This window comes from Gorilla gorilla, chromosome 7, assembly GCF_029281585.2.
Source record: "Gorilla gorilla gorilla isolate KB3781 chromosome 7, NHGRI_mGorGor1-v2.1_pri, whole genome shotgun sequence".
Taxonomy (NCBI): Eukaryota; Metazoa; Chordata; class Mammalia; order Primates; family Hominidae; genus Gorilla; species Gorilla gorilla.
The window spans coordinates 15,704,948-15,730,508 of record NC_073231.2 but is presented as its reverse complement, the minus strand read 5'-3'; the positions used below and the strand labels follow the sequence as shown (position 1 = coordinate 15,730,508).

Here is a 25,561-nt window from a genome sequence, read left to right as displayed (position 1 = left end):
AGCCAGCGAGACCACAAAACCACCAGAAGGAAGAAACTCTGAACACATCCGAGCATCAGAAGGAACAAACTCTGGACACGCCGCCTTTAAGAACTGTGACACTCACCGCGAGGGTCCGCGGCTTCTTTCTTGAAGTCAGTGAGACCAAGAACCCACCAGTTCCGGACACACTATGCTCCACTTCGGGGCTCCCCTGCCCTGCATCAACTGCACTCTGGCCTGGGTGGCAGAGAGAGAGACCCTATCTTTAAAAAAAGAAAGAATGTAAGGTTAAGTGCTGCCCCCAAGCCTGAGTGGCTGATCATTATACAGAGTACACGAAGATCACCAAAAATGTCACCACAGAGGCCCCTTGCCGCTGGTTCTCATTTGCCCATATCAAAAAATATGCAAGCCTGTTCATACAAAGACACACACAGATGCTGGTAGCAAAACTATTCATAATTATCAAAAGGTGGCAACAACGCAAATGCCCATCAACAAGAGATGAATAAGCAAACAAGTACAGTCTACCCGTGTGATGGAACATTAATCAGCCAAAATATGGAATGAAGGGCTGATTCATGCTACAACCTGGATACACCTTGAAACCATTAGGTTAAGTGAGAGAAGCCAGACAAATATTAGATGATTTTATATATATATATTTTTATATATATATATATAATATATATGTATATTATATATTATATACACATATTATATATATTATATATGCATACATGTTATATATTATATATATTATTATATTATATATATATTATATATATATAATATATAATATATATATATTATATATTATATATATTATAATATATATAATATATATATTATATATTATATATATTATAATATATATAATATATATATTATATATTATAATATATAATATATATATTATATATATTATTATATTATATATATTATATATTATAATATATATAATATATATATTATATATTATAATATATATAATATATATATTATATATTATAATATATATAATATATATATATTATATATATATGCCCAGAATATGAAAATCCAAAGAAACAGAAAGTAGATTAATGGTTGCCAGGAGCCAGGGGTGGGGATAGTCAGGGGGAAACAGGGTGACTGCTAATGGATACAGGGTTTCTTCTGGGGTAATTAAAATTTCTAAAATTGATGGTGATGATGGCTGCACAACTCTGTGAATATATTAAAAACCACTGAATTATACACTTTATTTATTTATTTAGAGACAGGGTCTGGCTCTGTTGCCTAGGCTGGAGTGCAGTGGTGCAATCTCAACTCACTGCACCCTCCACCTCCCAGGCTCAAACCATCCTCCCACTTCAGCCTCCTGAGTAGCTGGGACTACAGACACACACCACCATGCCCAGCTAATTTTTTTGTATTTTTGGTCGAGACAGGGTTTTGCCATGTTGCTCGGGCTCGTCTCAAACTCGGGTTCAAGCGATCCTCCCACCTCAGCCTCCCAAAGTGCTGGTATTACAATTGTGAGCCGCCATGCCTGGCCAAATGATACACTTTAAATGGGCAAATTGTGTGGTATGTGAATTATCTTTCAATAAAGCTGTTATTAAAAAGCAGCTTTAAGGGCCAGGCATAAGGGCTATGCCAGTAATCCCAGAACTTTGAGAGGCCAAGGCAGGAGGATCACTTGAGCCCAGGAGTTCAAGACCAGCCTAGACAACATGGCAAAACCTAGTCTCTACAAAAAATTTAAAAATTAGGCTTGGCGTGGTGGCTCACGCCTGTAATCCCAGCAATTTGGGAGGCTGAGGTAGGTGGACGACTTGAGGTCAGGAGTTCAAGACCAGACTGGCCAACATGGTGAAACCCTGTCGCTACTAAAAATGTTTTTTAAAAATTAGCCAGGCATGGTTGTGGGTGCCAAGGCTGAGGCAGAAGAATCGCTTGAACTCGAGAGGTGGAGGTTGCAGTGAGCCGAGATTACGCCACTGTACTCCAACCTGCTGGGCGACAGAGCGAAACTCCATTTCAAAAAAAAAAAATAAAAATTAAAAATTAGCCAGCGGTGGTGGCTCGTGTTTGTAGTCCCAGCTACTCAGGAGGCTAACGTGGGAGGATTGCTTGAGCCCAGGAGGTTGAGGCTGCAGCGAGCCAAGACTGTGTCACTGCACTCTGGCCTCAGCAACAGAACAAGACCCTGTTTCACAATTTTAAAAACAATTAAAAAACGAGCCTAAAGAAAACACAAAAACCAATGCTAACTGTGAGACATAAATGAGGTGGTCTATTTTTTGTTAACTAACACCTAAAAATTCATGGCAGAAACAAAGTTTAAGTGATGCTATAGCCGGGCGCTGTGGCTCACACCAGTAACCCCAACACTTTGGGAGGCTGAGGCGGGTGGATCACCTGAAGTCAGGAGTTTGAGACCAGCCCGGTCAACGTGGTGAAACACAGTCTCTACTAAAAATAAAAAAATTAGCCAGGTGTGGTGGTGGGTGCATATAATCCCAGCTACTCGGGAGGCTGAGACAGGAGAATCGCTTGAACCCCGGGGGGGCGGAGGTTGCAGTGAGCCAAGATCGCGCCATTGCACTCCAGCCTGGGTGACAGAGCGAAACTCCGTCTCAAAAAATAAATAAATAATGAAATAAATGATGCTATAAGCCTCATGTGAGGGAAGACTGTCCCAGGTACAGCTTGAAGAACCCTTGCTGTGAATAGGAGCCAAATGCGATCATTATGTTTGCAACTTGCTTCATGTCAGCTTGTTGCAACTCCAGAGTGTAACAGGTATGAGAAAACTCATGGGGTTACTGTTTAATGTTGGTGGAAATATTCACATTAAAATACAACAGTTTATCACCTAAGGTATATTTTATCCCTCAAGTGGCCCAGAACACTGAGATTATTGCACAACAATCGCAAGCTCATAGCTAAGGCCTTGCCAAGGAGAAATTCCACAATCACTTGGACTATTTGTAAACCTGGTTTATGACGTTTTGTAACAGGATATCTTGACAGTAGCATGAGGACATTTAACGAGACAAGAACGTTCCCCACTGACAAACCAGATGGTTTCAGGGAACAGGATGCTGTGCTCAGTTTAATCTTCTGCTGAACTGACCATTAGGCAGAAAATCCTTTGGGTCAATGCCTCTCACTGAATCCACTTCTCAGATTCCTGTCCACCTGCCTGCTTTGCAGTGCAGAGTAAAGTGGGCCTTCCTTGACTCTCTTCAGGGACCAATGTGCTTGAGGCCATCATGAGGATATTCATTCTTTTTTTTTTTCTTGAGAGAGTCTCGCTCTGTCGCCCAGGCTGGAATGCAGTGCTGTGATCTCAGCTCCCCACTGCAACCTCTGCCTCCCAAGTTCAAGTGATTCTCCTGCCTCAGCCTCCTGAGTAGCTGGGATTACAGGCATGTATCACCAGGCCCAGCTAATTTTTCTATTTTTTGTAGAAACAAGGTTTCACCATGTTGGCCATGTTGGTGTCGAACTCCTGACTTCAAGTGATCCACCTGCCTCAGCCTCCCAAAGTGCTGGTATTACAGGTGTGAGCCAACGTGCCTGGCAGAGGGCTTTCATTCTTGATGGACCGCTCCATAGCCTCAGAGACAGTCGGACTTGTTTCTTCAACCAGAGCGGAGCAGACAGGCAATTTCTGTATCCACCAGGACAAATATTAGACCAACTCTTCAATGTACAGAGAGCATCACATTTCTTAGATGCTAGAACATCTGTTGGTCCAAAATATAAATAAATAGTATTGTAGCCAGCCACAGTGGCTCACACCTATAATTCCAGAGCTTTGTGGGGCTGAGGCAGGAGGTTCACTTGAGGTCAAGGGTTCGAGACCAGCCTGGGCAACATAGAGAGACACCCCCACACCGCCACCTGCCATCTCTACAAAAATTAAAATAATTAGCTGGGCATAGTAGTGTGGGCCTGTAGTCCCAACTACTTGGGAATCTGATGTGGGTGGATCGCTTGAGCCCAGGAATTTGAGGCTGCAGTGGGCTATGACTGCATCACTGTACTCCAGCTAGACCTTGTCTCAAAAAAAAAAAAAAAAAAGTGCTGCAATTGACATTACTTTATCATTTGAAAAGAGGGACAGACGAGAAAGGTATTTGGCATTTACCAAGCAATTACCCAGAATCCTCATCCCATCCTACCCCCACCCTTCCCCTAAAAATGTATGTATATGTTTTATACCATAAAAAATACATCTATTTGGCTCTGGAACCAGATTGCTTGGGTTCAATTACCTGATCTAGCATTTGCTCCTGATGACTCAGTGCAGAAAAGCTCTGTATCTCAGTTTCCCCAGCTGTAAAATGGGGAATGGCGACTTTACTGGGCTGCCATGAGGGTAAAGGAGGGAACGTATATTTACGAAGCATTCAGAGCAATTCATGATACATAGTAAGCTCTATATATTTGAGCTTATTATTACTGTCAGTACGATTATCATCATCTTGCTGTTTCCAATGGGTACGATTTCTACATTCTCTTTCTTAAAGACCTTTAAATCCTTGGTATTCTCTCCACCACCACAGACAGCAGTGTCCATGTAGTTTAAATTCTCAAAGACTTCATGGATCCAATAAGCATGACATTAAATAAGGGACAGTTTTCTTTCAGTGGATTGGAATCTAAAATGGCTTTTTTATTGTTATTATTGGCCAGGCTGGTCTCGAACTCCTGACTTCAAGTGATCCCCCCACCTCACCCTCCCAAAGTGTGCTGAGATTACAGGCATGAGCCACCATGCCCGGCCCTCATTCTCTTCTTTTATAAGGACACCAGTCACTGCATCTGCCCCCTCACCAGCAGCCCCCAATCCAGGATGACTCATCGTTACTTGATTACATCTAGAAAGACCACATTTCCAAATAAGGTCACATTCCTGGGTACTGAGGATTAAGATTTCAAATTTTTTCCTGACTCAATTTTTTTTTTGAGTCAGGGACTCACCCTGTCACCCAGGCTGGAGTACAGTTGTGTGATTATAGCTCACTGCAGCCTCAAACTCTTGGGTTCAAGGGATCCCCTGACCTCAGCCTTCCAAGTGGCTGAGACTACAGGTGCACACCATCATGCCCAACTAATTTTTTTTGTTTTTTTGTGTTTTATTTTTTTGTACAGGTTAGGTCTCACTCTGTTGACCAGGCTGGTCTGACCTCAAGCGATCCTCTTGCCTTGGCCTCCAAAAGCACTGGGATTACAGGCGTTATCCCATGCCTGGCCCTCTTTCTACATCTCAATCATTGTATCATTAGCCTGAGCTGTCCATATTCCTTATTCTGCCCATCCCTGCCCAACTTCCTCCTTTAACATAACTTCCATCTCGATATGATGGGGCCTGCTGGGCACTGTAAACAGCCTAAGGAAAGTGGAAACTTTACTTAACCTTAAATTCTATTCCAAAGTCTACATTGAACGTAATTTATATTTGAACTATAAAAATTTTCTGTAAGTTGACACATGACCTATAAAGGACTCTACACCCTGAAGCAACGTTTTAGAAAGAAATCAATTGGTCCTTTTCTGCAGAAACCATTAACCATAGGAGAGATAAAGGAAAAACTTCAAAGTACTGATTGAACTTCCATGCCCATAGCTTAACTTCTAAAAGGCAACCATTCCATACTGTTAAACTGACTCAGGTTGCTATTACTGTTATTAAAGAGACCCTCAAAGCCAGAAGTTGAATCTTGACTGTAGCTCTTGCACGTACACGCACACTCTTGCAACTGAAACCACTCAGATTTTCCTAATGCTGCTCCCCACAGCAACACCACCTGGAATTTTACGTTTGTTTTTAAGCATCAGTCGTAATCTTCACTTGCACCCGAACACACCGCACCTGTGAGAGCCACGTGACATTAAAATAATCCCTTCAGTGAGGCCGGGCGTGGTGGCTCACGCCTGTAATCCCAGCCCTTTGGGAGGCCAAGGCAGGTGGATCATGATGTCAAGAGATTGAGACCATCCTGGCCAACATGGTAAAACCCTGTCTCTACTAAAAATACAAAAATTAGCTGGGCGTGGTGACGCGTGCCTGTAGTCCCAGCTACTTGAGAGGCTGAGGCAGGAGAATCTCTTGAGCCCAGGAGGCAGAGGTTGCAGTGAGCTGAGATCGTGCCACTGCACTCCAGCCTGGCAACAGAAGGAGACTGTCTGAAACAAAAATATCCCTTCAGTGCCTTGATCCTTCCAGATTCAGATCCAAGAGAGATGACATTTGTCCCTCACCAGAGACTGCACACCAAGATAAAGATTTATTCTGGCCAGGCACAGTGGATCACGCCTGTAATCCCAGCACTTTGGGAGGCAGAGGCGGGTGGATCACCTGAGGTCAGGAATTTGAGACCAGCCTGGCCAACGTGTTCGAACCTTGTCTCTACTAAAAATACAAAAATGGCCCGGCATAGTGGCTCACGCCTGTAATCCCAGCTACTCAGGAGGCTGAGGCAGGAGAATCGCTTGAACATGGGAGGTGGAGGTTGCAGTGAGCCGAGATCACGCCATTGCACTCCAGCCTGGGCAACAAGAGAGCAAAACCCCGTCTCCAAAAAAAAAAAAAAGAAAAAAAGATTTTTTCTGTGTGCATGGCTCAGCTCTGTGGTCCACTAGCGTCCTTCTTCAATCCGCTTCCAATCTATGGAATCAGGAAAGACTGAACGAACCTAGATTAATATTTTAGTATAACATAATACAGTGTTACTTACTATGGCATTGACCGTATATACACTTTTGCTCCTTGGAGGAAAGACAATTAATAGCTATTATGTGAGTTAATAAAATAAGCCCAGGATTTATGAGTATAACTAACCTGTTCCCATTGATTTTTCTTGTCTCCTGCAGGCAGAGAGCTGATCAAAACAGCAAAAGCAAAGCAGTGCCCCTGGCGCAGTTCTGAAGCCAACCTTCCTTAATCACCCAGATCCATCCCTGGTTAGGACTTGCTGTGGATTCTCAGGTGACTCCATCTCAGGATACAGGGACTGCGAGGGTGTATGCAACATCTCAGACCCAGAAACCGTTGATTCTGCCTAAAAACACAGCAATAACCATATCCCACCCTCTTGATTTAAATGAAAGGGTTTGGGGGAATAAAAGATGAACCTCTTTTTTTCTTTGTCAGATCTTGCGCTCATTTGGTTCTGGTGGGGAACAACAGCTATAAGAGAACAAGTGTATTCAATTAGAATTAATTCCCCTCTCTTATTCTCATAGCTGAGCAGGGCTCAAGTGCCTCTCATGTGAAAGAGATAATAAGATTTTATCTGTCTCCTCATCTACCTTCTGCAAGTATACTTAACAAATTAGCTCTCGGGACTCTTCCAAATGGAGTTTTATGAGGAATTTGCTAAGGTAAACGTTTTAGACTTTGAATACAGTTCAGATTTCAGGGGCAGTACTGAAATCTGAACTGTGTTGCTAACTGCCCTGCCTTTCAACTCAAGACACAATAACTTTGAACTAAAATCATTATATTTTTGTTGTTTTCCACTCTCTCCCCACGTCTACATCACCACCACCCCCAATCCCACCCCGCAGGAGCTAACTCCTCCTTCCTGTGCCTGCAAGATCAAAACTCCTCCTGCAAGCCCCGCTAGCTCTGTCTGCTCACGTTGGTGGCAGATATCGCTATTGTACTTTTATCCTCATTTGTGTGATAAATACTTCAATTTCCACTTCTTCCACGAGCCCCTGAGCCCCTGGAGGGCCTGGACCACACCTAGTTTTTCTCACCGTTACATCTCCGTTGTCAGGCACGTGGTAGGCGCTTAATAAGTATTTGGTGAACGAATGGCTTGTTTGGTGACAGTCCAAAGGCTGGGGAACAGAGGGAAAGCTCCCTCGTTTCAGGCCCCAGACGGGTGGCGCTGATGGAGAGGAGGCTAGGATAAGGCCTCCAGGACCGAAGCGCGCACCCGTAAGGCCCCTGCTAAAAAGACCTTCCTGAAGGCGGAGGAACTGCCAGAGTGCATACCTTAGCCCAAGGCCTGACCCGACGATCCCAGGGACCCTCGCCCTAACTGGCCCCGCCTCCCGGGCCCCAAACCCGGACTCGGCCCCACCTGAAGCTCCGGATCCTGGGGCCCGCCCCTGGCCCCCCGTCGGCAGACCGTGGGCTTGCTCCTGGGCCTGCCTCAAACCCTCCGCAGGTAACGCCTCCCGAACTTGAGCCACATTCCGATCCCCTCCTCAAACCCCTCCCCGTTTCCCACACTCTGGACCCCTAGCTCCGTCTCGGCCCTGCCCCAAGCCCAGCTAGGTCTCGGCCCCTGAGCCCAGCCCCGACCGGCCTCCCAGTTCCTGGGTCCCTCCCGACACCGGCTCCTCCGTAAGCTCCGCCTCCCAGGGCCCTCCTCCTGAGTGCAGCCCGCAGCCCGGACTCGGCCCCGCCTCCCGGACCCTGGGCCCCTCCCCACGTGGGCCCTTCCTAAGCTTCGCCTCCCAGAGTCCGCGCACCGCCTGGCCATGTGCTACGACATAGTCAACGCCCCGCCTCGGCCCCGCCTCCTGAGCCCTTCTCTAGGTCTGGCCTTAGCCCCGCCCTAAGACCTGTCTCCTGGGCTCTGCTCTGATTCCCGACTCCTGAACCCAATGGCGTTTATCCCCGCCCTCATGCCCGCCTCCAAGATTCTTATCCTGCCCCCACGCAAGGCACCGCCTCCAGGACGCCACCAACCTGGATGCTTCCGAAGCCCAGCTTCCAGGATCGCCCTATCCTGGCCCCGCCCCAGGACCCGCCAACCTGGACTCTACCCAGGACCTGCCCCAAGGACGCTTATCCTGGCCCTACCCCAGGCTTCGCCCTCATGACGCTCATTGTGGCCCCACCCCAGGCCCCGCCCTCCTAACGCTCATCTTGGCCCCGCCCTAGAGTCCGCCCCCAGGACGCTCCTCCTGACCATACCCCCAGGCCCCGCCCCCTCTCTGTCCCCGCGCACTGCCCTGGGCCCGCCCCCTCTTCAGTCCAGGCCCTGCTTCCTCCAGGTCTCCCGGCAACACTGCGGCCCCGCCCACGTCATGGCGCCCGAGGAGAACGCGGGAACCGAACTCTTGCTGCAGGGTTTCGAGCGCCGCTTCCTCGCGGCGCGCACACTGCGCTCCTTCCCCTGGCAGGTGGGCGGCAGGGCGAGCGGAGAGGCCCGCGGGGCTCGCGGGAGTCCAGGGGCAGACGGGATGGGTCTCCGTGCTGAAACCCCCGGCGCTCCGGCCACGTGCGTTCCTGGGCTCTCCCCGGTCAGGGCCGCGAGACCCGGTCCCCGTCCCTGGGGCCTGGCCAGAGTCGCTCGCACCCCTTCTGCCTCGCGAGCTGGCGGCGGAAGCTGGGGGTGTCTCCACCGCCTTGGGGGGCAGACGCGCGCTCGGTGTGGGGTACAGTCCACGATCATTTTCACGACTTTTTAAAGGCAGTAATGGTTCTGGTCACTCGGACACAGCTGCCCTCGCCCATTCTAAAAAGTCAGCGCCCTCCGGCCCGCGGGTAACCACCTTCCCCTGAGCGCGGTGACCAGGTCACAGGCTGTCCCTCGTGCCTCAGTGTTCTCATCTGCATGTCGAGCACTGCACAGAATCAGCTCATGGGCTGAGGCTTTCATGCCTGTGATGGAAGAGACAGAGAAGGGGGTGGCCTCTCCTCTCCCTGGGGACCTGCCATTCTCAGCACAGGCGCATGACAGGCAGCGGCCTCCCTTCTGCCAGCAGAGGGGCTTAATGCACCCCACTCCATTTGTAATTCATGTGCAGTGAGCTCACTGGATGAGTCAGTTTGGATATATATTCCTCCCTGGGTCTGCCCCATTTTATGGGGTGTTGCTTAATCATTTGCGTTATTCCATTGACATGAAATATTTAGCACCCAGAGACCATTTCTGGTCAGGAGAAATTTGTGCATTTTTAACCCAAAATAGAAACCTTCATAAAAGCATCATAGGTCTCCATTCAATACTGACTATAATTGTTCACATGCCCACGCTGAATGCTAACTTGGGCTCACCCTCAACACCCACGAGGTGGGTACTATTATTATCACTCACATTTGATCAGAGAGATTGTTTGATTAGGGTGAAGTAGTTGAGAGTTCAGACCCAGGAGACAGCCTGCCTGCTTCAAATCCTGGCCCAACCCCTTGCCCTGTGTGACCTTGGGCAAGTGACTGCATATCTCTGTGCTATTGTTTTCTTATTAATAAAATGGGGGATATAATGATACCTACCTCTTAGGGTTGTTGTCAGCGTTGAGTACAAAAGCCTGTGGATCAGTGCCTGGCTCATGGTAAATGCATGTCGGTGTTAGCTAGTGTTTTTTTCAGTCTCAAAATGTTTAATAAATGCCTTCCGTGAGCCAGGCACCATGGATCAGCAGTACCCATGATAGATGAGGCTCTGCTTGCATGGGACAGCCAGAGAATAAACAAGTAAATGAATAAACAAGAAAAGACCAGATGAGAGTGGCTTTAAAGCCAATAAAACAGGGAAATGGTGAATGGAGCAACTGGGGAGAAGAGTCACCAAAGTCGGGGAATCAGGGAAGCCTTCCCCAAAGAAGTAGCATTTGAACTGGGGCCTGAGTGGTGAAGCGGCCAGCCGTGGGAAGGGCTTGGGGAACAGGATATGCAAAGGCCCTGTGGTGTAAACAAGCCAGCTGTGGTTGAGGAATAACAGCAAGGCAGCCAGTGTGGCTGGAGTGGAGTGAGCAGGGTGGGCCAGGGGTGAGGGAGAACAGGCCAGAGACAGGGATTAGCACCAGGCCTTGTAGGGCCTTTTATGGCATGGAAGGAGCTCAGAAGAAATGAAGTGCCTTGCCGTGTGTCACATACCAGCCAAGACAGTCTGCCTAACTCGGGAGCCAAAGCTCGCTGCTGGGCTTGAGGCCCCTGTAAGAGGACAATGTAACCCAGGCTGGTATGGGCACATTCTGCATTTCCACTTAAACTCAGATGGCAAGCCCGTCAAACCTTGGTGCCATGGCTGCCCTGGTAATTCCTGGGTGACCAGTCCAACCAGGCAACTGGCCCATGACCCGGGTGGCCGCTAAGTAGCCAGGACTAATGCGGCCAAGAGTCAGCCTTCTTCCCGTGACTCATCCAGGTGCACCCTGCGACATCTGAAGGTCAGGCTTTCAGCTGCTGTGGCTTCCACTTCCAAGTGGCTCCACGTCCCCAGGGAGGGATCACATAGTGCTTTGCCAACACATTCTATTGCGTGTTTAATGTTCCTGTGAATGCGCCCTTGAGATTTCTCTCTCTCCTGTCCACACAGAGCTTAGAAGCAAAGTTAAGAGACTCATCAGATTCTGAGCTGCTGAGGGATATTTTGCAGAAGGTAAGAATCCCAGAGTCCCTGGGACTCATGACCCTGCCTCCTGAATCTCTCCGGAAGACCTGAGAGAAGAACCACAGGTGTGCTTGTACCCTTTAAAAACACCCCTGTTCAAAGAACAAAACCATTGAGTCAGCACTGCAGGTGGGTGTCAGCACCTCTGACAGATCCTGCGCTTTCGTTTTCTAAGACTTAGACAAAGACATCAGAATATACAAAAATCTGCAAGAGGGGGGAAATCTAGGGAATGTTTTTTAAACCATCCACAGCAAAAACAGAGATGACAGGTGCAAAACAGCTTCTAGCATTTGGTAGATGCTCAGAGACTTTCTTTTTTGCATTCATGAGGCCTGTCTTGCCCACTCCTGTCTCTTCTAGACCTAAATGGGCCCTTGCTTTGCCCAGGGTGGGGTTTGGACTCAAGTGCATCTGCATGCAGGTGAGAGCCAGGATCACCACCTGGCCCAGCCACAGGCTGACCTTGGCCTTCAGGGCCAAGTGCAGATCACCCTGCATCCTGGGTCTTAACCTTCGAAGGGCCATGAGCCCTTCTGAAAAGACAAAGCAATAGACTTCCTCCCAGAAGTGCACCAGAAGAATACATTTTCCATACAAACTCAGGGGAGGCAGACATCCTCCACCCCCACCCACCCAGCCCATCCTAGGAGCCCCGGTGAAGAATTCCTGTGCTAGAGGTGAACCAACATTATCCACGTGGAAAAGATGCAGCCACAGCAGGGAAGACTTTCGGGGCAATACAGTAGGTCAGGGCTTTGAGCATGGAGATACCTGAAGTTATCTTGCACCCTGCTCTAAGTTTCACCCTGAGCCTCACTCTTGTAGGTGGTGAAGCATGAAATGTAGGGAGAGCTGCTTTAAAACCCAGCACAAGGCTGGGTGCACTGGCTCATGCCTGTAATCCCAGGACTTTGGGAGGCTGAGGTGGACAGATCACCTAAGGTCAGGAGTTCAAGACCAGCCTAGCCAACATGGCAAAAACCCATCTCTACTAAAAATAAAAAAATTAGCTGGGCGTGGTGGTGCATGCCTATGGTCCCAGCTACTTGGGAGGCTGAGGCAGGAGAATCACTTGAACCCAGGAGGCGGAGGCTGCGGTGAGCCAAGATCAGGCCACTGCACTCCAGCCTGGGCAACAGAGCGAGACTCTGTGTCAGAAAAATGAAAAACCAGCACCAGCATGAAGAGCCTGTGTATTGCGTGGGGTACTTTGCTGCCCTTGGGCAGAATCTGCATTCCTCCCAGCCAGCAGGCGCTGCGGACCATCTCCTCCCTCTCCCTCCAGGCTCCTGTTTTCCCACCGTCCCCACTCCTGCTGCACCAGTCCCTCTGCCCTCCTTTCCAAGTGCCAGCCCGTGGCCACCTCAGAGCTTGCACAGGCTGTTCCCACTGCCTGGAACTTGCTCATCCTGCACTTGGCTTCTCTTGGCTTTAGCTGGAGTGTCACCCTGAGCGTCCCCTCCCCTCCATCCTGTCCCCAGGGACACACGCTCCCATAGAGCAGTTGCGGAGTGGGCCTTCCCGCCTCTTCCATACAGCCAGACAGTTGGTGACTGTCCTTACTGCAAACCCTGGTTCACACTGGCTCCCCTGGGAGGGAGGTGGTTTGGGCCTACATGCCCTGTGTTCCTGCTTAGAATGGGCATTAGAAATGCTGCCATAGCCTGTGCAACTGCAGTGGAAGCATTTTTAGGAAACGGCTTATATCTTAAGACAAACTTCAGATGCGTGGGGCCAGAACGCTGTGTCCATCTACATCTTTGCTAAGGGATCGGGTAGCCTGGAGTTTGCCCTCTGCTGTGTTGGCTTGAAGCTCATAGGAGACTTCAGACGGGCTCTCGAGCAACCAACATTGTCCTTTGCTGTAGACTGTGAAGCATCCTGTGTGTGTGAAGCACCCACCATCAGTCAAGATGCCCGGTGCTTTCTCTCAGAACTCATCAAAAAGGTCAGTTATGGGCAGTGTCCGCCCAGTAGCCGGACAGCATAGCCACCTGCGTGCTGGAGCCCCCGTCATTCCCAGGCCCTGGGCCTACTTTGCAAACCCCAGCATGGCAGGGCCCTCCCCAGGCAACTGGCTGCAGATGTGTGTGACCCATGGGAGACAGTGCAGGGCGGGAAGAAGGGGAGGCCAGCGTCTCTCCCTCACTCTGCCTCCTGGGGTTTCCACAGCAGCTGCTTCTCTGGGGCCCCAACTCCTAGCATATTGATTCTCATTCCTACCAGGCTGGTCTAGCCCACAGCACTGGAACCCTCACCCACACCCTCTGTCCTGCCCGCCGAAGGGTTTGGAGTTTCCTGCCCTTGTCCGTCTCTGGGTTGCCCCACGGGCCCCTGTTGGAAGATTTAGCTCTTGCCATACCTTTGGAACTAGTTCCTCTGGTGAATTCTCTGCATTGATCCTGCTGGAATGAGCTCTTTCCTCACTGATACAGGATGGATTTTATTTTTTACTTATTTATTTATTTATTTATTTATTTATTTATTTATTTATTTATTTTTTGAGACAGAGTCTCACTGTGTTGCCCAGGCTGGATTACCGTGGCACAATCTCGGCTCCCTGAAACCTCTGCCTCCTGGGTTCAAGCAGTTCTCATGCCTAGCCTTCTAAGAAGCTGGGACTACAGGCACACGCCACCATGTCTGGCTAGTTTTTGTATTTTTAGTAGAGACAGAGTTTCACCATGTTGGCCAGGCTCGTCTCGAACTCCTGACCTCAGGTGATCCGCCTGCCTCAGCCTCCCAAAGTGCTGGGATTACAGGCATGAGCCACCGCACCTGGCCTAGGATGGATTTTAAAGATGGGCCCGAACATGCAGGGTTTGACATGAGGATGTCGAGAGGCCATTCCTTAGTAGGCAGTAGCAGACCTGCTGAGTGAAAGGGCCACACTTTTAACAAATAAACAATCCCCTGCTTCTCCAATACCTGCTTTCTCCCTAGTCCTCCCCAAAAGGGTGCATCTCTGGTCACCAGCAGGTCTGCCCTGTGCCACTAGGAGAGAGCAGCAGTCACCCAGTGTACCCTGCTGCTGCCCTGTGAATCCTAGGACGGGGCCAGCTGTGGAGAAGTGGCCTGCTGACAGCCACAGCCTGCAGCATGGGCCGCCCTCACAGTTCTGCCTGGGTTCACTTAAAAGCACCTTTTGTTTTCCTCCTATGTTTGATCCAAACACAGAGCTCTCTGTCATGGTCATGTGGCAGCTCTCACGGAATCCTTGTCTCCTGCCCTGGACTACACCTAACCCTACCCTCTCAACACCTCTTGTTGAAGGCCCTCCCGTCCAGGTTTCCCTACCAAGTGGAATTATTTCTTTTTAGAGACAAGATCTCTGTTGCCCAGGCTGTCCTCGAACTCCTGGGCTCAAGCAGTCCTCCCATGTCAGCCTCTAGCGTAGCTGGGGCTATTCAGCACACACCACCATGCCCAACAAAGTGAATATTTTATATGCAAGCTGGCCGGTATCACACCATTCCATCCCAAATCTCCCCTGCAAACTTGGTGAAAATCATCTGGCTATTTTTACAGATTAGAACGAAAGCAAACAAGCTCTCGCTCTGTCTGCCCCCAGCACGAGGCTGTCCACACGGAGCTTTTGGACGAGCTGTACGAGGCGCTGGCGGAGACCCTGATGGCCAAGGAGTCCACCCAGGGCCACCGGAGCTATTTGTTGGTATGAGAAGGGCACCCTCCTCCCCCTCACAGCCCAGATACCCTTCCTGCACAGACAAAGTGAAAACGTGGGTGTGGGTTCAAATCCTGACTCACCCATTCTGCAGTCTTAGACAGGAGGTCCGTTAACCTTCTTTAGCCTCAGTTTCCCTGTCTGTAAATCAAGCACTTCAACAACAATAGCATGTCTCGTGGGGTTGTTGGGCATTTGTCCAATAGGTAATACACACTACCTGCTTCACAAGGACGTGGTGCCCAGTCCTCAAAGAATACTTGACAGAGCCAGGCGCAGTGGCTCACGCCTGTAATCCCAGCACTTTGGGAGGCTGAGGCGGGTGGATCCGAGGTCAGGAGTTTGAGACCAGCCTGGCCAATATGGTGAAACCGTGTCTCTACTAAAAATACAAAAATTGGGCTGGGCGTGGTGGCTCATGCCTGTAATCCCAGCACTTTGGGAGGCTGAGGCGGGTGGATCACCTGAGGTCAGGAGTTTGAGACCAGCCTGGCCAACATGGTGCAACTCCATCTTTACTAAAAATACAAAAATTAGCGGGGTGTGGCAGTGGGCGCCTGTAATCCCAGCTACTCGGGAGGCTGAGGCAGGAGAATCTCTTGAACCCGGGAGGTGGGGGTTGTAGCGAGCCGAGATCACGCCATTGCACTCCTGCCTGGGGAACAAGAACAAAACTCTGTCTCAAAAAAAAGTACAAAAATTAGCCTGACATGGTGGCTCACGCCTGTAGTCGCAGCTACTTGGGCAGCTGAGGCGGGAGAATTGCTTGAACCCAGGAGGTGGAGGTTGCAGTGAGCCAAGATCATGCCACTGATTCCAGCCTGGGTGACAGAGCTCAAAAAAAAAATAAGATAAAACATAGATACAGAAAACCACAAAGGAAAAACATAGCATATTGAATCATCACAAGGCAGCCACCCCTTCATAGCCACACCTGGCCCCTGGCCACCACTGACCTGTGCTCCATCACCAGAATTCTGTCGTCTCAGGAATGTTGGATAAATGGAATCCTGTTTGGCCTGAGATGAGTGTCTTTCACGCCGCATGACACCCTTGAGGCCCGTGCAAGCTTTTGGCATGTCAACAGTTAGCTGCTTCTCATTGCTGAGTGGCAATTGGTCCTGTCATGGTTTATTTGGCCATGTGGTGGATGGCTATTTGTCTTCTAAGCCACTTGCCTTCTGATTGCTGGACTGACTCTCTCGCCCTCTCTTGGTGCAGCCCTTGGGAGGCTCGGTCACACTCTCCGAAAGCATGGCCATCATCTCCCACGGTACCACGGGCCTGGTCACATGGGATGCCACCCTCTATGTTGCAGAATGGGCCATCGAGAACCCGGCAGCCTTCACTCACAGGTGACCTTGGGGCGCACGGCAGGGCACCAAGGCAGGCTTACCCTGGTGCAGTCGCAGACACGGTCCCCTTTCCTCTCACTAGGTCTGTCTTAGAGCTTGGCAGTGGCACCGGCCTCACAGGCCTGGCCATCTGCAAGATATGCCACCCCCGGGCATACATCTTCAGCGACTGTCACAGCCCAGTCCTCGAGCAGCTCCAAGGAAATGTCCTTCTCAATGGCCTCTCATTAGAGGCAGACATCACTGCCAACTTACACAGCCCTAGGGTGACAATGGCCCAGCTGGACTGGGACGTAGTGATGGTCCATCAGCGCTCTGCCTTCCAGCTAGATGTTGTCATTGCAGCAGGTAATGCCCAGCCCTGAGCACCCTGTGCAGGCGGTGTCCTTGCAGCTCTACCCAGCTCTTGGCTCTGGGAAAAGGGAACAATGGACGCTGTCGGGCATGGACATGATGGGGCTTCCAGAAGAGTTACTCTGGGCCTCCAGGGTGATAACAAGGACAGGGGTGCCTCTTAAGGTGACCTTCAAGCCACAGCCCTCTTGTTGGGGACAGGCACACTCCCATTACAGTCATCACCACATGGCTCTGTTCCAGAGCCGTGCCCTGTGTCCTTCAGAGACCACAGGAGGAAAACAACCACTTCTGGGATGAGGACAGGGCCCTTGAGAGAAGGTGGTGTTTGGCTGGGCCACAAAAAACCCCTCACCCCTGACAGCACACTCAGTCCCCTCTCTGGTGGAACAGAGCTCTGCCTGTGGTCCTGGGTCCCAGCCCTGAAACCCACAGGTCCAGCGGTGGCCAGGGACACAGGCCCACCCCTGCAAGCCAGCAGACCAATCGGCAGACACCTGAAACACGAAGTTCACAGCAGGGTCAGGCTTTGTGTCATTTGAAGCCCTCTAGATAGGCCGAGAACCAGAGCTGTTTTTGTAAGGAACACCAGTGAGTCTGGAGATTTTTTTCTTTTGCTTCGGTCTCTTGCAGCTTTCTCTACTAAGGGTTCTCCTTTTTCACCCAAGTAACTGCCCTTCCATCTAATGGCTCAAATGGTCAAATGGCATCTAATAGTCTCATATGACTGCTGCCTCTCTGGCCTCGCCCTGCTGCTGAGGTCAGCATGACCTGGAACTGTCCGCTGGTCCCTTTCAGTAACCTGAAGCTTTCACCATAGACGTGCTGTATTGCCCAGAAGCCACTGTGTCGCTGGTCGGGGTCCTGCAGAGGCTGGCTGCCTGCCGGGAGCACCAGCGGGCTCCTGAGGTCTATGTGGCCTTCGCTGTCCGCAACCGAGAGACGTGCCAGCTGTTCACCACCGAGCTAGGTGAGCCCCCACGCTCACCCGGGCCTGCATGTCCCTGAGCTGTCCCTGCAGGACTCCAGTGGAAGTGAAAGAACTGGGCACCAGGGAAAAGCTAGGATGCCCCACACTCCCACACCATGAGGGGAACTCGGGCAGAGGCCGGTGAGCAGGGTGGGCTTGGGGCGTGGGGGGCTTGCGGCAGGAGGAGGGTAGCTCAGCACAGGGAGGGAGGGTCTGAGCCCAGCAGCCCTACTATGTGCTTCAGAGCAGGGTTCCCTAAGCCCTTGGGCCTCGGTTTCCTCATCTATAAAATGGAGGTGGCAGGAGGGGCAGTTGGGGTCAGGGCTGGACACAGCTGTGGCCTGCAGGACGCTGGAGCACAGGCTGTACAGGCGGATCCACCACACCACTGTCCTGAGCACCCAGTCGATGGAAGACGAGCAGGGTGACTGTAAAGAAGGGGAACTGGCCCCGTAGTGGGCCAGCCACTGTCCTCAGACCTGACATTTGTCAGCCCCCAGCACCTGTGAGGGTGTGCTGTCACTGTCCCATCTCACTGACAAAGACAGTAGGACACACAGAGGCCAAGCGACCCCCGACCACCTCCCAAAGCCACTGCCCTCCCACACCTGGGCAACAGTGGCCCCAACCCCAGGCCCAGCCCTCCTGCAGGAAGGAAGAGGACTGAATGGAGGGTGTGGCAGGCTGAAAGGACGTGGCCTCCTCAAACCCCTTGGTAAAGGGCCTCTGGGGCCACCTGGCAGGGAGGGGCTGGCACACCAGGAAGTAGCCTCCTCCCAGGAGTTAAGCCAGAGCCCAAGTCCTGTCCCCAAGTGGCCTCCAGAGCCACCTTTTCAGAAAAAGTACATCATGCCCACACCTGTTCCCCCTGCTTAAGGCCCTGCCTCCTCCCTGAGCCTCCTGCTGGCCTCTCACCTAGAAGCGGGGGTAGTCCTCGGCCCTCCAGCCAGGGGATGCAGACCTGGATGTGCTGGAAATGCTTCTGGTGGATGAGGCGGCTGTAATACTCCCTCAGAGGCCCTTTGACTTCACAGAGAAGAGCAGACACTGCCATGGACCCGTCTCTGTCCCTGCCACATGGCCCCAGGCCCAAGACACTCCCCCTAGGAGGGATCCTTTTCCCAGAAGCTCCACCCCTCGGCAGCTCCAGTCAGGCCCCATCTGGGCCCTTCCAGAAGCAACCCAGGAGCCCCGAGACCTGCAGGGGTGTGTGCACCCTGACCCCTGACGCATAGCCCTGTAGCTGCAGCCAGCTGGCCTCGGGCTGCAAACATGGCGGGGTAAGCACTGGCCTGGCAACTGACCGCCCACTGGGTGGACCCAGCCTTCTGTCTGTGTTGTGCACAGGGGACACGAGGACTCCCCCTGCCCTGCCGCAGCCCCCAGAGCACATGGTGCGGGTTCCAAGCCGCCCCTGCCCTGCCACAGCCTCCAGAGCACATGGCGCGCTTTCCAAACCACTCCTGGGAGCCTAGAGGCCAAAGGAGGGAGGAGAGCAGAACCAGCAGCTGGCCCAGACCCCGCCTCTTCCTACACCGCTTCCGCTTTTCTCCCTCCTCACTGAGTCATCTTGAAAGGGCTCAGCAGCAGTAACTGTGGGACAGGGGCTCTACCATTTGAAAAATTAAAAGAGGCTTGGTTAAGGCACCAATGACATGGCCGGGCACAGTGGTTCATTTTTATAATGTCAGCATATTGGGAGGCCAAGGCGGGTGGATCACTTGAGGTCAGGAGTTCAAGACCAGCCTGGCCAACATGGTGAAACCCTGTTTCTACTAAAAATACAAAAATAAGCTGGGTGTGGTGGGCACCTGTAGTCCCAGCTACTCGGGAGGCTGAGGCATGAGAATTGCTTGAATGTGAGAGGCGGAGGTTGCAGTGAGCTGAGATCGCACCACTGCACCCCAGCCTGGGTGACAGAGACTTTGTCTCAAAAAAAAAAAAAAGACACCAATGACGTAACAACAAAAAAAAAGATGCTTGGAAACTACTGAAAAAGTAGAAAGCTTGGTATCTACAGATTCACATCTGGGCTCCCTGCCCTGCTGTAAAACCCTCTGAGCCTCAGTTTTCCGCATGTCAAGCAGTATAAGACCCTATGGCAGAGAGCTGCAGTGAGGATTAAGGAGACAAGATCGTGGGAAGCACAGGGTGAAGGCTGCGTGCCTCTCCCCCTCCGCCATCCCCCAACCAAACAGACACCCAGGGTCCCAGGCAGTACCTGTTATCACACAGACAAGAGAAGGAAGGTTGTGTCCATGAAGAGTCAGTTGTTCAAACTCTGTGTTTAAAAAAAGAAACAATTCTACATGGAATTTCTGATAGAATTTTTTTTTTTTTTTTTTTTCTGACAGACTCTCACTCTGTCACCCAGGCTCGAATGCAATGGCGTGATCTCAGCTCACTGCAACCTCTGCCTCCCGGGTTCAAGTAATTCTTGTGCATCAGCCTCCCAAGTAGCTGGGATTACAGGTGCCCACCACCATACCTAGCTAATTTTTGTATTTTTAGTAGAGACGGTTTTTCGCCGTGTTGGCCAGGTTGGTCTCGAACTCCTGACCTCAGGTGATCTGCCTGCCTCAGCCTCCCAGAGTTCTAGGATTACAGGTGTGAGCCACCATCCCCATTCAGAAAAAAATTTTTAAATAAACAATAGCCAGAGTCACCTGGTCAGGTGGAGAAAGTGCACTGCTCTGTCAGGGAGGCCCCCAGCCTCTGTGAGATACTCTCCTGGAGGGGGCTTTTCAGCCTGAGGACCTGGTCACTCAATGACCCAAATGGGGATTCAGGGAGGCCCACCTCCACCACCCCTACTGTCCCCAGGCTGCCCCACCCAGTAGCCTGGGACAGGAACATGTTGCAGGCCAGGCAAGCAGCTCACAGCTCAGTGGCCCCGACAAGCCCAGAGCTCCTCACCACAGCCACACACCTAGTTTCTAAAGCTGCCAGCAAGATAGAGAAGTCTTCGTCCTCTATGAGAAGAGAATTGAATGTCAGGGGCCTGTTTCTAGACAGCACTCTTCCAGCTCACACGCCCTCCCCTTCTCATTGAGACCGTGGCGGGGTGGGGGCATCCAGGACTGGCAGGGGTAAGGAGAACACAGGTTGGCCAGGTGCCCGTCACACCAGCCCCAAGTGCCCCAGGGGTCGTGCAGACCTGTCCAGGTGTGTTGCTGACCAGCAGGGCTGGCCGCTCATGGAGACGCATCACCAGCCCGCTCCCAGCATCCTGCTCCATGAAGGCCGACCGCTCCATGGCTGGGTCCTCAGGTTCTGAGCTGAAGGAGGAGAAAAAAACCCTGTGAGAGGCCACAGAGCAGGCCCAGGACCCAGAACGGGCATCTCCTGCCGTGGCAAGGCCTGCAGGCTCCCAACGGTTGGGGTGCCCAGCCGCAACAGCAGCACCAGGCCACCCCTGCCATCGAAGGCTTGGGCTTGCTTTCTCTGATATTGTTGCTGGGTGCTAAGGTTACAACAGCAAACAAGACTGACTAATTCCTTTTCTCCACGGGACTTACTGTCTTATCATCCCCTGGACTCAAGATGAGGGTGCTAGGACGCCCTCCCACACCACCCCAGCTTACCCAGGGGCACACCTCAGGGTATGTGGACCTGCACAAAGGTCCCTTCCTTAGCCTCATGAGACACCCCAGGGGACACACAGGTCCACAGATCCTGCCACAGGCCTGGGAACCCATTGGCAGGAGAGTAAGACAGTGCAGGGGTCCACAAACATTTCTTAAGGGGCCAGAGAGTAAATACTTCAGGCTTTGCAGGCCACACGTTCTCTGTTGCAAAACGCAATTCTGCTATTGTAGCTCAAAGGCGGCTATAGACAACTCAGAAGTTAATGAGTGTGTTGTGTCCCAGTGAAACTTGATTTACAAAAGCAGGAGACTGGCCTGTAGCCTTAGTTTGCCAACCCCTGGATGAGTGGGTTCCCAGGTCTGCAGTGAGAAGGGGAGAGGCCAGGGCAGTGGCGAGCAGGAGAGAAGGCAGCTGAGGATGGGAGGCCTACCAGGCCCTGAACAGAGAGTGCGTGCTGCCCAGCTTCATGAAGAGCCGGTGCTGTAGGTCCAGAGGTGCCTCTTTAAAGAAAGATGCCAGCTTGTCGTAGACGGTCACAGCCCTACAATGAAATCATGGCAGGGCTATTGCATTCGTCCAGCGTGGAGGCTACTTTCTGCTCAAACCACTCATTTGGGTCCCGTGCCCAACGTCACCCATCCTCAGCAAAACCACCTTTATTTCCTTCTTCCTGGTTTCCAGAAAGTTCCCCTAAAGCCCTGAGGAATCACCGAATGAAAGGGGCTTTTTACAAACAGGAAACTTAAGTGGAGTGCCAATACACAACATGGATTGCACCAGGCTAGATCTAAGATAAAACCAGACTGTGGACAACAGGCCAGATAAGACCCACATGGCTCTGCACTGCCTGGGTCTCTTATTGTGTGGAGGAATGTCTTAGTCTGTTGCTCCTGTGGGTATAGCTAAAGCATGAACCAGGAGTCCTCATCCTTAGAAAGCAGTTAGACAGACATCTGAGAACCAATCCCAAACTGTAGCCTTCCAAAGAACCTTCTGGAACCTTCTGAAATGCAACTTACTACTGCCAGAGGGTCTTTGATGAGAGTCTACTCTCCACCATTTGTCTTCAAAGAGAATACCCACATATTCTCTTTCCGTGGAAAGGTAAGTTATTGGAGTTTATGTAGTCTGGTATATTAATTGAGAGCTTTACTTCAAAGAATGTCACGTTTACGGTTCAGTCTCACAGACAGGGTTAAAAAGGCAGTGTTGACTATTAAGCTGTAAATTACTATGATGATCATTATTATTGAAGCAAGCTGGGAGAAATGAGCATTATCTTACAATATCTGCATTTTAGTGAACCTGAAGGAAGAGTGTATTTGCTGGAATTACAGAAGCCTGAGAACCACAGGGGAATTCTCACTGCAGGGTATTCAGGGTCAGAAGCTGATTCTATTTTGCATGCTCAATCCTTCGTCAATTTATTTTTATTTCTTTCTTTATTTTTTGAGACAGGGTCTCACTCTGTCGCCCAGGCTGGAAGGCCTTGGTGCAATCTCAGCTCACTGCAACCTCGCCTCCCGGGTTCAAGTGATTCTCCTGCCTCAGCCTCCCACGTGACTGGGATTACAGGTGCTCGCCACCATGCCTGGCTGATTCTTGTACTTTTAGTAGAGACAGGGTTTTGCCATGTTGCCCAGGCTGGTCTTGAACTCCTGACCTCAAGTGATCCGCCTGCCTCAGTGCCTAAAGTGCTAGGATTATAGGCGTGAGCCACTGCACCTGGCCTAATTTAACAGAATTTAACTGAGCAAAGAATGATTCACAAATCAGACTCAAAAATTAGACACAGAATCAAAATAGGTTCAGAGCAGCTCTGCGCTACTGCGTAGTCAGAGAAAATCGCTGAAGAGAAAAAGGAAAATGATGTACAGAAAAGGCAGTGAGGTAGAGAAGCAGCCAGTTTGGTTACACCTCAGCATTTACCTTATTTGAATGTGGTTTGAACAGTTGGCGGCCTGTGATCAGCCAAAACTCTCTGATTGGTATATGAATACGAATATTTCACTACCCATTCTTCTGAGCATCTAGGTGTTTCCTATTCACACATTCATTAGGTGTCAGGTCTGTAAAGCAAAAATAAAATTCTAAGGCCCCCCCAACCATCTGAATAGACTTCCTCCTCAGCCAAGACTGTTTTAAAATTTAACCTGAGAGACTATTTCAGGCATTGCCAGGAAGTCGGGGTCAAATATGCCTCATGATACCTGTCAGGCATTAATATCAACGCAGACTTTAAGTCTGATAAGAAACATTTTACAACCTCATTTCTAAATGCACTTCTTAAAGTGAGGTATTGTTCACTTGGAATATTCCACTGTGATTTTAAATCATCTTTAGTAAGATGTTGACAGTTTTGTAAGCGTTTGCTGCTTCCAGGGACTCATATTTATCCATGTAAATGTAGGCATAGCTGGAAGGTGGAGTGTACTCAGCTCTTCCGAAATTAAGGGTTTCATTTTACATTGGATCTTGCCTTTGGCTCTCAGATCCCCTTGATCAACTTTGTCAATGATTTTCCCTACTAAGCATGTGAGAAAAAGAAACAAAGGTGACAGAATACAAAAATTCCTGCGAATTTCCAAAAGCCAAAGTTCACACTCCACCGCAATTTGGCCATTTACTGCCAGTTCCTGTCTGACCCAATCAGACATCTGAGGTCTCTAACTGGATCCAGGCTAGTTAATTCTTGGATCCAATCTGATCCTGTACCCAGTCCAGTTTCCGTCACAACTTCTGAACGCAGTTTGGATAAAAAATTTGCTCAAACAAACTCAGCTCAAATCATAAATCAGCGAGGCTTCAGAATCTGAGAGAGAATTTAGCAGTAATCCCCAGTTGTGAGAGCAATGGACACAGTGGGCAGGCAAGTACTGAAACTCCCTCTGCAAAAATTCTAACAGTGAGAAAATTTAACCACCCCACGTCTTGCCTGTACCCTTCAAACTGCCCTTCATTCTTCCTGGGCATGGGCCAAGCTAACTTTGGGAGACATTTAGTTTATAGTTTAAATGATAATAGCTCTTCTCCAAAGCTCAACCACATTTGTAAAGCTGATGAGAGACCACCAGGGTAAGAGGATGGGAGGAGCCTGATTTCTGCTAAGGTGTAGACATAAATGATTACCTGCCATTATTCTGGAGGTCACAAGACATGGAACTTCCCCAATTACTCCTGCAAATCACATCACTATTGTAGAACCCATGATCAGCCTTTTCGGATGTCTTTTCAGGTTTTTGCTTGTCTGCTGACTGATGGCTCCACCCAGACCTGCCAACCACTCCCGCGGCCCCATCCAGAAGTGGCTCAGAGTGCATGAGGACAATCTCCAACATCCCTGTGATTGTACCCCCAACCAACCAGCAGCAAGAACCTATTGCCTAGTCACCTCCCCTCTCTTTCCCCAACTATCATTGAAAAAGTCTGGCTTCCAAATATTCGGGGAGACTGATTTGGGTAATAATAAAACTCCAGTCTTCTGTTCAGCCAGCTCTGCATGAATTAAGCTCTTTCTCTATTGCAATTTTCCTGTCTTGATAAATTGTCTGTATCTGGGCAGGGGGCAAAATGAACCCATAGGGTGGTTACAGTACCTCGCTGGGTCACTCGATATTCCTGGAGGGTCACGGGAAGCGCTATGTGAATCCCACTTCTGATATTGTAAGATTCTCTCCAGGGCCTGAAAGCTTAAGGGGATGAGCAACTCCTCCCTTCTCAGGCCCAGCCCCAAGGCACAAGGCCGCTTGCATCAGCAGCGTGCGTGAGCAGATGCACCAGCAAGACAGCAAAAGCAGGAAGAGAGCCAGCCGGAAGACAAGTACCTCTGAAGATGGAGAAAGAGGCCATCTGGGTACAACGTTGCAGTTACGTCAGACCAGGACACTTCCTGTTTACAGGAGACTATAAAACCTTTGCCCCATCCTCACTTGGGACTGACACCGTTTTAGGCCTCCGCCCGCCAGCACCCAGGCTCTCATTAAAACAGCATGTTGCTCCACACTGTGTCATGTTGTCTGTTGGCGCGCTCTCGAGGTTCAAACCGATACAAGAACCTTACAATACCATCTGATAAAAGAAAAACTTTAGACAAATTAAATTTGACAGAGTTTAACTGAGCAAAAAACAACTGGAGAATCAGGTACCCCTAGAACCAGAGTAGGTTCAGAGCAACGCCTAGTTTTTAAAAAAATGTTTAACATTTGTGAAAATTCTTCAACTTTAGCCTTCAAAATTTATAATGAATTGTTACTTCAGTTACCAT

General features: G+C 50.2%; 1 long non-coding RNA gene and 1 pseudogene across 1 annotated transcript; one reads left to right on the top strand and one right to left on the bottom strand.

The window, feature by feature from the left end:
• Positions 1-8,912: 8,912 nt before the first annotated feature.
• On the top strand, positions 8,913-25,297 carry LOC101133790 (protein-lysine N-methyltransferase EEF2KMT-like; annotated as a pseudogene).
• On the bottom strand, positions 17,560-20,114 carry LOC129524281 (uncharacterized). Its single transcript, XR_010134922.1, has 2 exons — positions 19,931-20,114; positions 17,560-18,735 (listed from the first exon to the last, which is right to left on the bottom strand). It is a non-coding gene; the product is annotated as an uncharacterized lncRNA (long non-coding RNA).
• Positions 25,298-25,561: the final 264 nt, after the last annotated feature.